Here is a 12,441-nt window from a genome sequence, read left to right on the forward strand (position 1 = left end):
TTGTTCTTCTGCTACTATTGCCTTTTTGTCATTTAAAGGTACTTTCATTTTTATTAAAAGCACTCCGTATGAAATATTCTTCCTGTAGAGTGAGCATCCCCTTTCTTTTATTGTTATGACTTGAGATTGTAACTTCTTTTTTTAGTCCAGTGTGGCGATTATTGCCTTTTATTAGGTGTTCTGCGTATGTGGAGTCGGTACATTCACTCTTCAGCGCCTTATGTAATTTTTGTTCCTGGTATTAAAGTTTCGTGCGCAGCTCGTGGTCGTGAGGTAGCGTTCTCGCTTCCCACGCCCGGGTTCCCGGGTTCGATTCCCGGCGGGGTCAGGGATTTTCTCTGCCTCGTGATGACTGGGTGATGTGTGATGTCCTTAGGTTAGTTAGGTTTAAGTAGTTCTAAGTTCTAGGGGACTGATGACCATAGATGTTAAGTCCCATAGTGCTCAGAGCCATTTGAACCATAGAATTAAATTAATGTCACTCGATCTCACGCATACGAAGCGCCATTCAGACTGTGATCATTTCGTGGATGAAACAACAAGATAGTAAAAAGAACAATATTTCCTACCGATTACTGTAATAAAGAGAACATAGCTGTAGAACTGTGTGCATGGGTGTGTTCGCAAATCGGAGTAATACAGTGATATATTATCTGCATGAGTCTTGGACCGAATAAAACATTACGATGATAAAGCTGACAGTCAGAGTGGCGCCTGCTGTAGTTTTATTAGTTTAGCTCGATATGCTCTGCATATCTTTTGGACTGTTAACTTCAAGCTATTAACTCCTGATCCTCTGCTGCACACGTCACGTAAAGTGACTGAAGGGTATACTTTCCTGGAATTGATGGTAGATACGAATCTGTGCAAGCACTTGCTCATAATATTCCAGTTTGTTAGTACAGCAAATGAGACAATGCTTGGTGATCGCACAACGTTCATTTGTACTGGGACTAGTACAGGAAAGCCCCTTATGAAGCAGGAGTAGGTTGCGAAGTAATTCTGGACGCAGAGACAAACTGGCTAAGCAGATCATTACGGCCAACCAACTTGCAGTATCTTGGTCAGCCTTTAGTGCGAGGATAGCTGCGTTTTGTTCATATCGGAACGCAGTGTGTTGTATGTAACGATAGGTAAATGGCATTATACAGGGATGGACAAAAATACGATAACACTGAAACCACAACACATTACCATGCCTAATAGGGTGTAGGAAAGCCAGTGGCATTCAAATCAGCTTCCAGTCGTATTTTAATGAAGAAATGCAGGCCCTTTATGGTTTTCAAGGGAATCTTGCGCCATTCTTCCTGCAAAATAGTGGCAAGTTCAGTTAACGATGATGGAGGTAGATAGCGATTACGCACCCTTCTCTCCAAAGTAGACCACAAAGTCTAAACGATATTGAGATGTGGTGATTGTGGTGGCCAGGGGAGGTGCGACAATTCACCTTCGTGCTCACAAAACCAGTTCTTGTCGATGCGAGCTGTGTGAACAGCGTTCCTGGTTCCAAAAACATATTACCAAAATGTGCTACACAGAGGCATGTTGGAGGACTGGCAACGGGAGTGGGATGAAACAAGAAGTTACAAGGGCAACAAGTACTCTATAATTCGTCCGCGGATGCCCTCTTCGACGAAATCACGCAGACATTCGGCGGCTGGACACGTCACCTCGCCTCTCGTGTTTAAACATGGATTTTACCGTAGATATCTTCACGTGCTGTACATGGTTGCGAAACTTTTCTGCTCTTATGGAGAACAAAAGGATGCGGATCACCTTTTCCTTGGATGCCCCAGACGATACGAAAGTACCAAAATCCTTTTACAAGAACTAGTGAACCTTAGTGATACGTTGCCAAATTCCGTGACAGCATTGTTCAAATCAAATGGCTCTGAGCACTATGGGACTTAACATCGGAGGTCATCAGTCCCTTAGAACTTAGAACTACTTAAACCTAACTAACCTAAGGACATCAGACACATCCATGCCCCAGGCAGGATTCGAACCTGCGGCCGTATTAGTCGCGCGGTTCTGGACTGAAGCGCCTAGAACCCCTCGGTCACCACGGCCGGGACAGCTTTGTTAGCAATCCGGTATCACTGACTTTTCAATGCGATGTGCCTATTCATTGTTGCCGTAGACATCGGCAGGGTCAGGGATTTTCTCTACCTCGTGATAGCTGTGTGTTGTGTGCTGTCCTTAGGTTATTTAGGTTTAAGTAGTTCTAAGTTCTAGGCGACTGATGACCATAGATGTTAAGTCCCATAGTGCTCAGAGCCATTTGAACCATTTTTTGAACATCCGCAGGTAGTACCAACATGTCATAGACAATCGGCAGTAGAAGTCTTCTGTAACATTTTATTGACAGTGATTACTCTGTATTGGCCTGTTTATATCTATCCACACTGGTTAGCCAGAACATTATGACCACCTACCTAATAGCCGATTGTCCATCCTTGACACGGATAACAGCGGCGACGGGTTGTGGCAAGGAAGTAATGAGGCCTTGGTAGGTCGCTGGAGGGAGTTGGCATCACATCTGCACACACAAGTCACGTAATTCCCGTAAATTACGGGGAGGGGTGTGATGAGTTCTGATTCCACGTTCAATCACATCCCGGATAGCCGACCGATGTGGCCGAGCGGTTCTAGGCGCTTCAGTCTGGAACCGCGCGACTGCTATGGTCGCAGGCTCGAATCCTGCCTCGGGCGTGGATGTGTGTGATGTCCTTAGGTTAGTTAGGTTTAACTAGTTCTACGTTCTAGGGGACTGATGACCTGAGAAGTTAAGTCCCATAGTGCTCAGAGCCATTTGAACCATTTTTGAACATCCGGGATATGTTTGATCGGGTTCAGATCTGGCGAGTTTGCGGCCAGCATACCAATTGGAGCTCGCCACTGTGTTCCTCGAACCACTCCATCACACTTCGGCCTTGTGGCGTGGTGCAATATCTTGTTGAAAAATGCTACTGCCGTTGGAAGACACGATCGTCATGAAGGGGTGTACGTGGTCTGTAAACAGTGTACGATACTCCTTGGCCGTCATGGTGCCTTGCATGAGCTTCACTGGACCCATGGATGCCCAGGTGAATGTTCCCGAGAGCATAACGGATCCCCTACGAGCTTGTCTCCGTTCCACAGTACAGGTGTCGCGGGGCTGTACTCCTGGAAGACGACGGATTCGCGCCCTCCCATCGCCAAGAAGCAGAAGGTATCGGTATTCATCAACCATGCAGCTCTCTGACACTGCGCCAAAGTCCTGTGCCGATGGTGGCGTGCCCATTTCAGTTGTAGTTGAGGTTGTCGTGGTGTTAACACTGGCACACGGATAGGTTGTCAGCTATGGAGGCCCATTGTTGGGAGTGTTCGGTGCACTGTGCGTTCAGACACACGTGTAACCTTCGTAGCATTAAAGTCTTACGTTAGTTCCGCCACAGTTCGCCACCTGTACTGTTTTACCGGTCTGCCCAGCCTACGACGTCCGATATCCGTAATAAGGTGGCCGCCCAACCCAACGGTATCTGGACGTGGTTTCAACTTGGGTTGAAGACTATCACCACAGTACTCCTCGAACACCCGATAAGTCCTGGAGCCTCCGGGCCATCACATTCCCCCTCGGTCAAACTCAGATACATGATGCGCCTTTCCCAGTCTACATGCGGACGGCACGCTCACTGATACTACATGCATCATGCACCGTGAATGTGTCCTCGCGAGATGTCGACGGTATCGTGTGGTCGGGTTTATATCTATAGTAGGTCGGCGGTCATAATGTTCTGGCTGATCAGTGTATGTTCTCTCTCTCTCTCTGCGTCTGTGTGTGTGTGTGTGTGTGTGTGTGTGTGTGTTTATTACAACTGCAGTAACTATATTTTTATGAAACTGTAAGCTGTCTGTATGATGTAAGTTAAAGATCAATAAACATAAATAAATAAATCGTGTGATAAAATAGCGAGCTGTTTTTTTTTCACACGAGTGATTTTTCGTGAATTTATGTTAATTCCATTCTCCAGAAATCTCACAATATTATTGAAAGGCTTACGCGAATTGTCACATCGCATTTGCTTTATGGGCTCGGTCTGGTGTGTTATGATGTGCGTAGACCCAGTCTGCGTGTATGTCTCTAAAATGTCTCACGCTAAGTCTGCTTTTCGATGATATCATTTACGTATTTTATAAAATATGGGCATGGTTACTCCAGTCGACCTATTATCGTCATTGTATTCCATTGTAACTTCTGTTATCAACCAAAACTGCGCTGTAAAATGGACTTCGACCGAAGCCGGACGCTTAATAAGGAATAGTCTTAGCAGAAGCTTACGGTGTTGTACGTTGCCTTTTCTAAAGTTTACTTTCGCTGTGAAATACAACCAACAAAAAAATATTTTCGTCTAGTCTCTTTGTTAGACGATTTACGTTCAGTATTGTCTGAATTTATCGTCTTGACCTTGAAGCTGTTCTGTCCCTTTTTGCTTACAAATGAATTTTTATGTCTATTAGTAGTAAAGATCATTTGTCTTGTTTTACAGAACACAATAAAAACCTAGTGATGGTGCTGAAAAAACAGCGAAACATGTCTGGGAAATAAAACAAAAGATAAAAATTGTTTTTGCTCAAGGCGGACCCTCTGCGAAAACAAAACGTAATATCTGAACTTCCTGTAACAAATCTCATCTGTTTTTCTCATTGATAACGAGACATTCAAAGCGATCTACGTCTGTTCGTAGAGATACAATCTCCCTTCATCGTAGGTTATTAGCCACTTGACTAATGTATTAATTATCATTATGTCACTTTTGCCGTAGTCGTTGTGCTGTGAAGCATATTGTTGTCGCAGTAGGAGTGAATCGGTCTGTTCTCTTTGCATCTCGCAATATCTCGTGGAAATTTTATCGGTCGCCATTATCGAATTTCGCTGTCATGTGCAATTCTCATATATGACTAAAAAACCGAAACGTCATGCTAGCTCTCAGAAACTGATCATGAACACTCTTCTTTATTTATTTGAAGGGGATGACTTTTTATTTTCTTTTGACGGAACACGATTTACAAATGCTGAAGCATTTTCTTAATTATCAAAACAATTTGTGACAGCCGTTTTATACTTCGTAGCAGGGTAATTTGTAAATTATTATATCCGCTTTCTGTTACTGACAAACGCTCTTGTCCGATCGACTTTTTTTCAAACCATCTATAAGCGATGCGCAAATAAAACATATAATACGATGATTGAAATGACACAACAAAGGACTGGAAATAACACAAACACAAGTAACTGGATAACAATAATCATAAAAATTTAAAAACTCTCAAAGCACCTGAAGCGGTTCGCGCTGGCAACTTCTCGATTGCAAAGAAAACGTCTTAACCTTCTACACCACGGCACTGCTCGGAACAATACTATCGGGCCTCAAGCGAGATACCCTTTGTTGATTACTCGCAGTCTTCACCCAATCGGTAGCCATTGTAAGTGTACGAAATATATGACTAAAACACTGCTCAACCAGTGATCATATCGGAATTATTTCCCATAATGCGCGTGACATGGCGAGAGCAATAAAACAGTCTTGCACGTATAAGGTTTTTCAACATCCATTTTTGAACCACTTCCTCTCTCTATTAAATTAAAAAAAACTACAAAGGCGCTGATTTCACAGAGTTCACTAAATCGGAACAGCAGATTTACACAGTTCATTCGTGTTAGACAAGTCAAGCTTGGAAACCGATGTTTGATCGGAGTAGCAAAATAGATTCAAGCCTAACATGTAAACACGACAGCGAACATTGCATTCGGATTTAGAAATTAGATTTTCGTTTTCCACAAATTGCCTCTCGTGTAAACGTGATGGCCTAACGAGGCCAAGAACAGTGCCATTTGCGTAGAAGTGAGTGCTAACAGAAGAGCAACACAGCTTTAAGTAACTGCAGAAATCAATGTGAGACTTACGACGAACGTATCCATCCGTTAGAACAGTGCGGCGAAATTTGGCGTTAATTGGCTATGGCAGCAGACGACTGACGTTTGTGGCTTTGCTAACAGCACATCGTCTGCATCGCCTGTCCTGGGCTCGTGACCATATCGGTTGGACGCTGGACGACTGCAAATGAGTTCCGATTTCAGTTGGTAAGAGCTGATGGTAGGGTCCGAGTGTGGCGTGGACTCTACGAAGCCATGGATCCAAGTTGTTCAAAAATGGTTGAAATGTCTCTGAGCACTATGGGACTTAACATTTGAGGTCATCAGTCCCCTAGAGCTTAGAACCACTTAAACCTAACGAACCTAAGGACATCACACACATCCATTCCCGAGGCAGGATTCGAACCTGCGACCGTAGCGGTCGCGCGGTTCCAGACTGAAGCGCCTAGAACCGCTCGGCCACACCGGCCGGCGACCCAAGTTGTCAGCAAGGCGCTATGCAAGCTGGCGGTTGCTCCATAATGGTGTGGGCTATGTTTCATGCAATGGTCTGGGTCATCATGAACAGCTGACCGATTATTGACTGTAAATGGTTACGTTCGGCTACTTGGAGACCATTTGCAGCCATTCATACACGTCATGTTCCCAAATACGATATTTCTTCAAAGAAGTGTTTGCCTTACGTTCTTTACCTCATTTTCTGTTGCACTCTCTTAAGTATGTCATTCTATTCATCTTACCTTCGATATTGCTTTTTCTCTTAAACCAGAGTCTATTTAATAAAATCTGTGTTTATGCCATCTATAATCGAAGCCAGCTTTAACTTTCAGAAATTTTTCGTACCACTAGAATGTGAAGAGGCTCTTATCGGCATTGACAGCGACAATCGTAGGGTCGCTGTTACATCTGACGGATCAAAATGGACAGAAAAGTAATCCAATAGTCTCGGAGGTTTAGGACGCAAAGTGTCCCCTCCTATGAGTTAGTTTGAGCGACAGTTTACGACGGATTAGTTAGTGTTACGAATCCACACTGTCTTCTAATGACAACCAGACGTAGTAGTAGAGAATTTACTATAAGCAATAAATCAGTCAACTGTCAGTATGTATCAGACTTTTACGACATAAATAAGCGTATAGAATATTCTCGTAAATCCGATTAGAATGAATATGGAGAACTAGCTCAAAAATGTTTTTATGCCACAGGAAATGACCGACTGTTTACGATCCGCTAACTGATTCATTACTTTTCATCCACAGTGTTTTTCTTTTACGGAATGATTGTCTAGCCTCCAGTCGGCAGTTACAGAAATGGAATTTGCACGACGAAATTTTACTGAAGAACCACAAGATTCTGTCCTAGCTCTAATACGTTTCTAATACGTGTATATTATCTTGCATGTCCCAGATAATAGACAGTATTTATTATTTTCGCCGAGGACTCAGCTATCACCCTCAATAGCAATAGACAGAGCTAAAACAGAAATTTCAAATAATTAGTGAGCGATTTTCTGCAAGTGATCTCTCACAGCCGGCCTGTGTAGCCGAGCGGTTCTAGGCGCGTCAGTCTGGACCCGCGGGATCGCTACGGTCGCAGGTTCGAATCCTGCCTCGGGCATGGATGTGTGTGATGTTCTTAGGTTACTTACGTTTAAGTAGTTACAAGTCTAGGGGACTGATGACCTCAGATGTCAAGTCCCATAGTGCTCAGAGCAATTTGAACCATTTCTCTCTCACAATTGAACAATGAGAAAATTTTTATATATTCAGCTCTGCACATCATAAGATACAACACGAAGAATAGTTACTTCTGTAATGGAAAACTGAATAACTGAGGGAAAATCTTTGAAATGTTTGGGAGTAATTATAATCTGGGATAAATACGTGGTGCTCACCTTCAATCGCATTGTAAAAATTGTCTTCAGAGCTAGGCATTTAAGTACCACATCATACAACATATACTTTGTCATGAAATTAGTATTAAACGGTACATTGCCTTCCTCAAGGAATAAAGATATTCATAATTTCACTATCGGAAGATATGACGATCAGCCTGTATGAAAACTGACGTTTTATAAGAAAAAGTTAAAATGCTGCTGCCGAGGTTTTTGAGTTTGCCATGTAACATAAGAAGCGTAGTAGACACAAAACCAAAATTTGAAAATATGTTGAATTGTTCTGGGAATTTCCACCTGTTCTACAGACAAAAAGTTTGGAAATGTGTGGACTATGAAGTGCAAAGAAACGGTATGCTTTTTCCTGTTGACCTGATGTAATTACATTTTCCTAGAGACATACTGATTCTCAACTTTATCTTCAGTAACGGTAGAAGCTGAAATAATGCATTAAAATTAGTGCCAAGACCGGGACTTGAACCCATGTCACCTGCTTAATAGGCGGGTGTGCTACGCACTTCTGGACTAGGATACTTCGTACAGCTGTGTTGGCCACAGAGCCAAGATAGTGTAACGGTCAGCACATCTGCCTAGTAAGTGGGGTTCCAGCCCTGGTACAAATTTTAATTCATTACTTCAACTTCTATCCTTACCGAAACTTTTTCCTATGTTAATCATTTTGTAAATGGTCAGTATGCTGGCAAATCTGAATACGAATTATGTTAAAAGAAGCATGTTTGTTAACTCGTTCCACATCGTTATAACAGGTCTGATTTGTGAAGCATAAAACACCTATCTAACTATTCCAGGGAAGCGAGTATCTTTAAGGCCAGTCAACTGTGTCACACTGAAATGACTGAACCAAGCCGGCCGGTGTGGCCGAGAGGTTCTAGGCGCTTCGGTCTGGAGCTGCGCGACCGCTACCGTCGCAGGTTCGAATCCTGCCTCGGGCATGGATGTGTGTGATGTCCTTAGGTTAGTTAGGTTTAAGTAGTTCTAAGATCTAGGGGACTGATGACCTCAGATGTTAAGTCCCGTAGTACTCAGAGCCATTTGAACCATTTTGACTGAACCAAAAAGAGTGACATAATGCATTCTGTCTGTACAGACAGGCGTGTTAAGAGTCAGTTTTGTCACGTCACGTCTAACCAGCTACACGTTCGGTGTTAACTTCTAGTTACGTTACGGGTGCAGATTACGTGTGGTGTCGCATCGGCGTTCGACCCGCCCCGTCTGGTTCTGCTGTGGCAACTTCTCCGCAGAAGCCGCGCTCGCTGCTGTGGGAATACTCCGTCGCGACTCTCTGGGCACTCTCTATTGACGTGAAGTTCTCGGCTTTCCCAGTGAGCGGAGCAATCGATAGGAACTGACCATGCAGCCGAGTACAGTTAACGTCTTGCATTAGCACCCGACAAACTAGTTAAAAATGACTCGCAATTAAAATTTGTGTTTGTCACAGTTTGTCAACACACAGTATTCAGGTCCAGAGGGTCTCGGCCTGGTTGATATCCAATCTCATTTACATTTATTTAATTGTAATTGTTGTTGTGGTCTTCAGTCCTGAGACTGGTTTGATGCAGCTCTCCATGCTACTCTATCCTGTGCAAGCTTCTTCATCTCCCAGTACCTGCTGCAACCTACATCCTTCTGAATCTGCTTAGTGTATTGATCTCTTGGTCTCCCTCTACGATTTTTACCCTCCACGCTGCCCTCCAATGCTAAATTTGTGATCCCTTGATGCCTCAAAACATGTCCTACCAACCGATCCCTTCTTCTGGTCAAGTTGTGCCACAAACTTCTCTTCTCCCCAATCCTATTCAATACCTCGTCATTACTTACGTGATCTACCCACCTTATCTTCAGCATTCTTTTGTAGCACCACATTTCGAAAGCTTCTATTCTCTTCTTGTCCAAACTGGTTATCGTCCATGTTTCACTTCCATACATGGCTACACTCCATACAAATACTTTCAGAAACGACTTCCTGACACTTAAATCTATACTCGATGTTAACAAATTTCTCTTCTTCAGAAACGATTTCCTTGCCATAGCCAGTCTACATTTTATATCCTCTCTACTTCGACCATCATCAGTTATTTTACTCCCTAAATAGCAAAACTCCTTTACTACTTTAAGTGTCTCATTTCCTAATCTAATCCCCTCAGCATCACCCGATTTAATTTGACTACATTCCATTATCCTCGTTTTGCTTTTGTTGATGTTCATCTTATATCCTCCTTTCAAGACACTGTCCATTTCATTCAACTGCTCTTCCAAGTCCTTTGCTGTCTCTGACAGAATTACAATGTCATCGGCGAACCTCAAAGTTTTTACTTCTTCTCCATGAATTTTAATACCTACTCCGAATTTTTCTTTTGTTTCCGTTACTGCTTGCTCAATATACAGATTGAATAACATCGGGGAGAGGCTACAACCCTGTATCACTCCTTTCCCAACCACTGCTTCCCTTTCATGCCCCTCGACTCTTATAACTGCCATCTGGTTTCTGTACAAATTGTAAATAGCCTTTCGGTCCCTGTATTTTACCCCTGCCACCTTCAGAATTTGAAAGAGAGTATTCCAGTTAACGTTGTCAAAAGCTTTCTCTAAGTCTACAAATGCTAGAAACGTAGGTTTGCCTTTCCTTAATCTTTCTTCTAAGATAAGTCGTAAGGTTAGTATTGCCTCACGTGTTCCAACATTTCTACGGAATCCAAACTGATCTTCCCCGAGGTCCGCTTCTACCAGTTTTTCCATTCGTCTGTAAAGAATTCGCGTTAGTATTTTGCAGCTGTGACTTATTAAACTGATAGTTTGGTAATTTTCACATCTGTCAACACCTGCTTTCTTTGGGATTGGAATTATTATATTCTTCTTGAAGTCTGAGGGTATTTCGCCTGTCTCATACATCTTGCTCACCAGATGGTAGAGTTTTGTCATGACTGGCTCTCCCAAGGCCATCAGTAGTTCTAATGGAATGTTGTCTACTCCCGGGGCCTTGTTTCGACTCAGGTCTTTCAGTGCTCTGTCAAACTCTTCACGCAGTATCTTATCTCCAATTTCATCTTCATCTACATCCTCTTCCAATTCCATAATATTGTCCTCAAGTACATCGCCCTTGTATAGACCCTCTATATACTCCTTCCACCTTTCTGCCTTCCCTTCTTTGCTTAGAACTGGGTTGCCATCTGAGCTCTTGATATTCATACAAGTGGTTCTCTTCTCTCCAAAGGTCTCTTTAATTTTCATGTAGGCAGTATCTATCTTACCCCTAGTGAGACAAGCCTCTACATCCTTACATTTGTCCTCTAGCCATCCCTGCTTAGCCATTTTGCACTTCCTGTCGATCTCATTTTTGAGACGTTTGTATTCCTTTTTGCCTGCTTCATTTACTGCATTTTTATATTTTCTCCTTTCATCAATTAAATTCAATATTTCTTCTGTTACCCAAGGATTTCTATTAGCCCTCGTCTATTTACCTACTTGATCCTCTGCTGCCTTCACTACTTCATCCCTCAGAGCTACCCATTCTTCTTCTACTGTATTTCTTTCCCTCATTCCTGTCAATTGTTCCCTTATGCTCTCCCTGAAACTCTGTACAACCTCTGGTTCTTTCAGTTTATCCAGGTTCCATCTCCTTAAATTCCCGCCTTTTTGCAGTATCTTCAGTTTCAATCTGCAGTTCATAACCAATAGATTGTGGTCAGAATCCACATCTGCCCCTGGAAATGTCTTACAATTTAAAACCTGGTTCCTAAATCTCTGTCTTACCATTATGTAATCTATCTGATACCTTTTAGTATCTCCAGGATTCTTCCAGGTATACAACCTTCTTTCATGATTCTTGAACCAAGTGTTAGCTATGATTAAGTTATGCTCTGTGCAAAATTCTACAAGGCGGCTTCCTCTTTCATTTCTTCCCCCCAATCCATAGTCACCTACTGTGTTTCCTTCTCTCCCTTTTCCTACTGACGAATTCCAGTCACCTATGACTATTAAATTTTCGTCTCCCTTCACTACCTGAATAATTTCTTTTATCTCGTCATACATTTCATCAATTTCTTCATCATCTGCAGAGCTAGTTGGCATATAAACTTGTACTACTGTAGTAGGTGTGGGCTTTGTGTCTATCTTGGCCACAATAATGCGTTCACTATGCTGTTTGTAGTAGCTAACCCGCACTCCTATTTTTTTATTCATTATTAAACCTACTCCTGCATTACCCCTATTTGATTTTGTATTTATAACCCTGTAATCACCTGACCAAAAGTCTTGTTCCTCCTGCCACCGAACTTCACTAATTCCCACTATATCTAACTTTAACCTATCCATTTCCCTTTTTAAATTTTCTAACCTACCTGCCCGATTAAGGGATCTGACATTCCACGCTCCGATCCGTAGAATGCCAGTTTTCTTTCTCCTGATAATTATTTAATTATGTAAATATAAAAAGCTTCCGTAGCAGCACTTTTTATCGTTTTGAAAAGCGGTCATCTATCATCTAATCCTGAAATTCTGAACAACATTATTCGTTATTGAAGGAAATGTATTGTTTAATACAAATGTCATGACAAAATCTGTGAAGTACGTAGCATCGTACCTAGCTCTGTAAATCTCTTTCTACAATATG

This window comes from Schistocerca serialis, chromosome 1 (genome assembly GCF_023864345.2).
Source record: "Schistocerca serialis cubense isolate TAMUIC-IGC-003099 chromosome 1, iqSchSeri2.2, whole genome shotgun sequence".
NCBI classification, from domain to species: Eukaryota; Metazoa; Arthropoda; class Insecta; order Orthoptera; family Acrididae; genus Schistocerca; species Schistocerca serialis.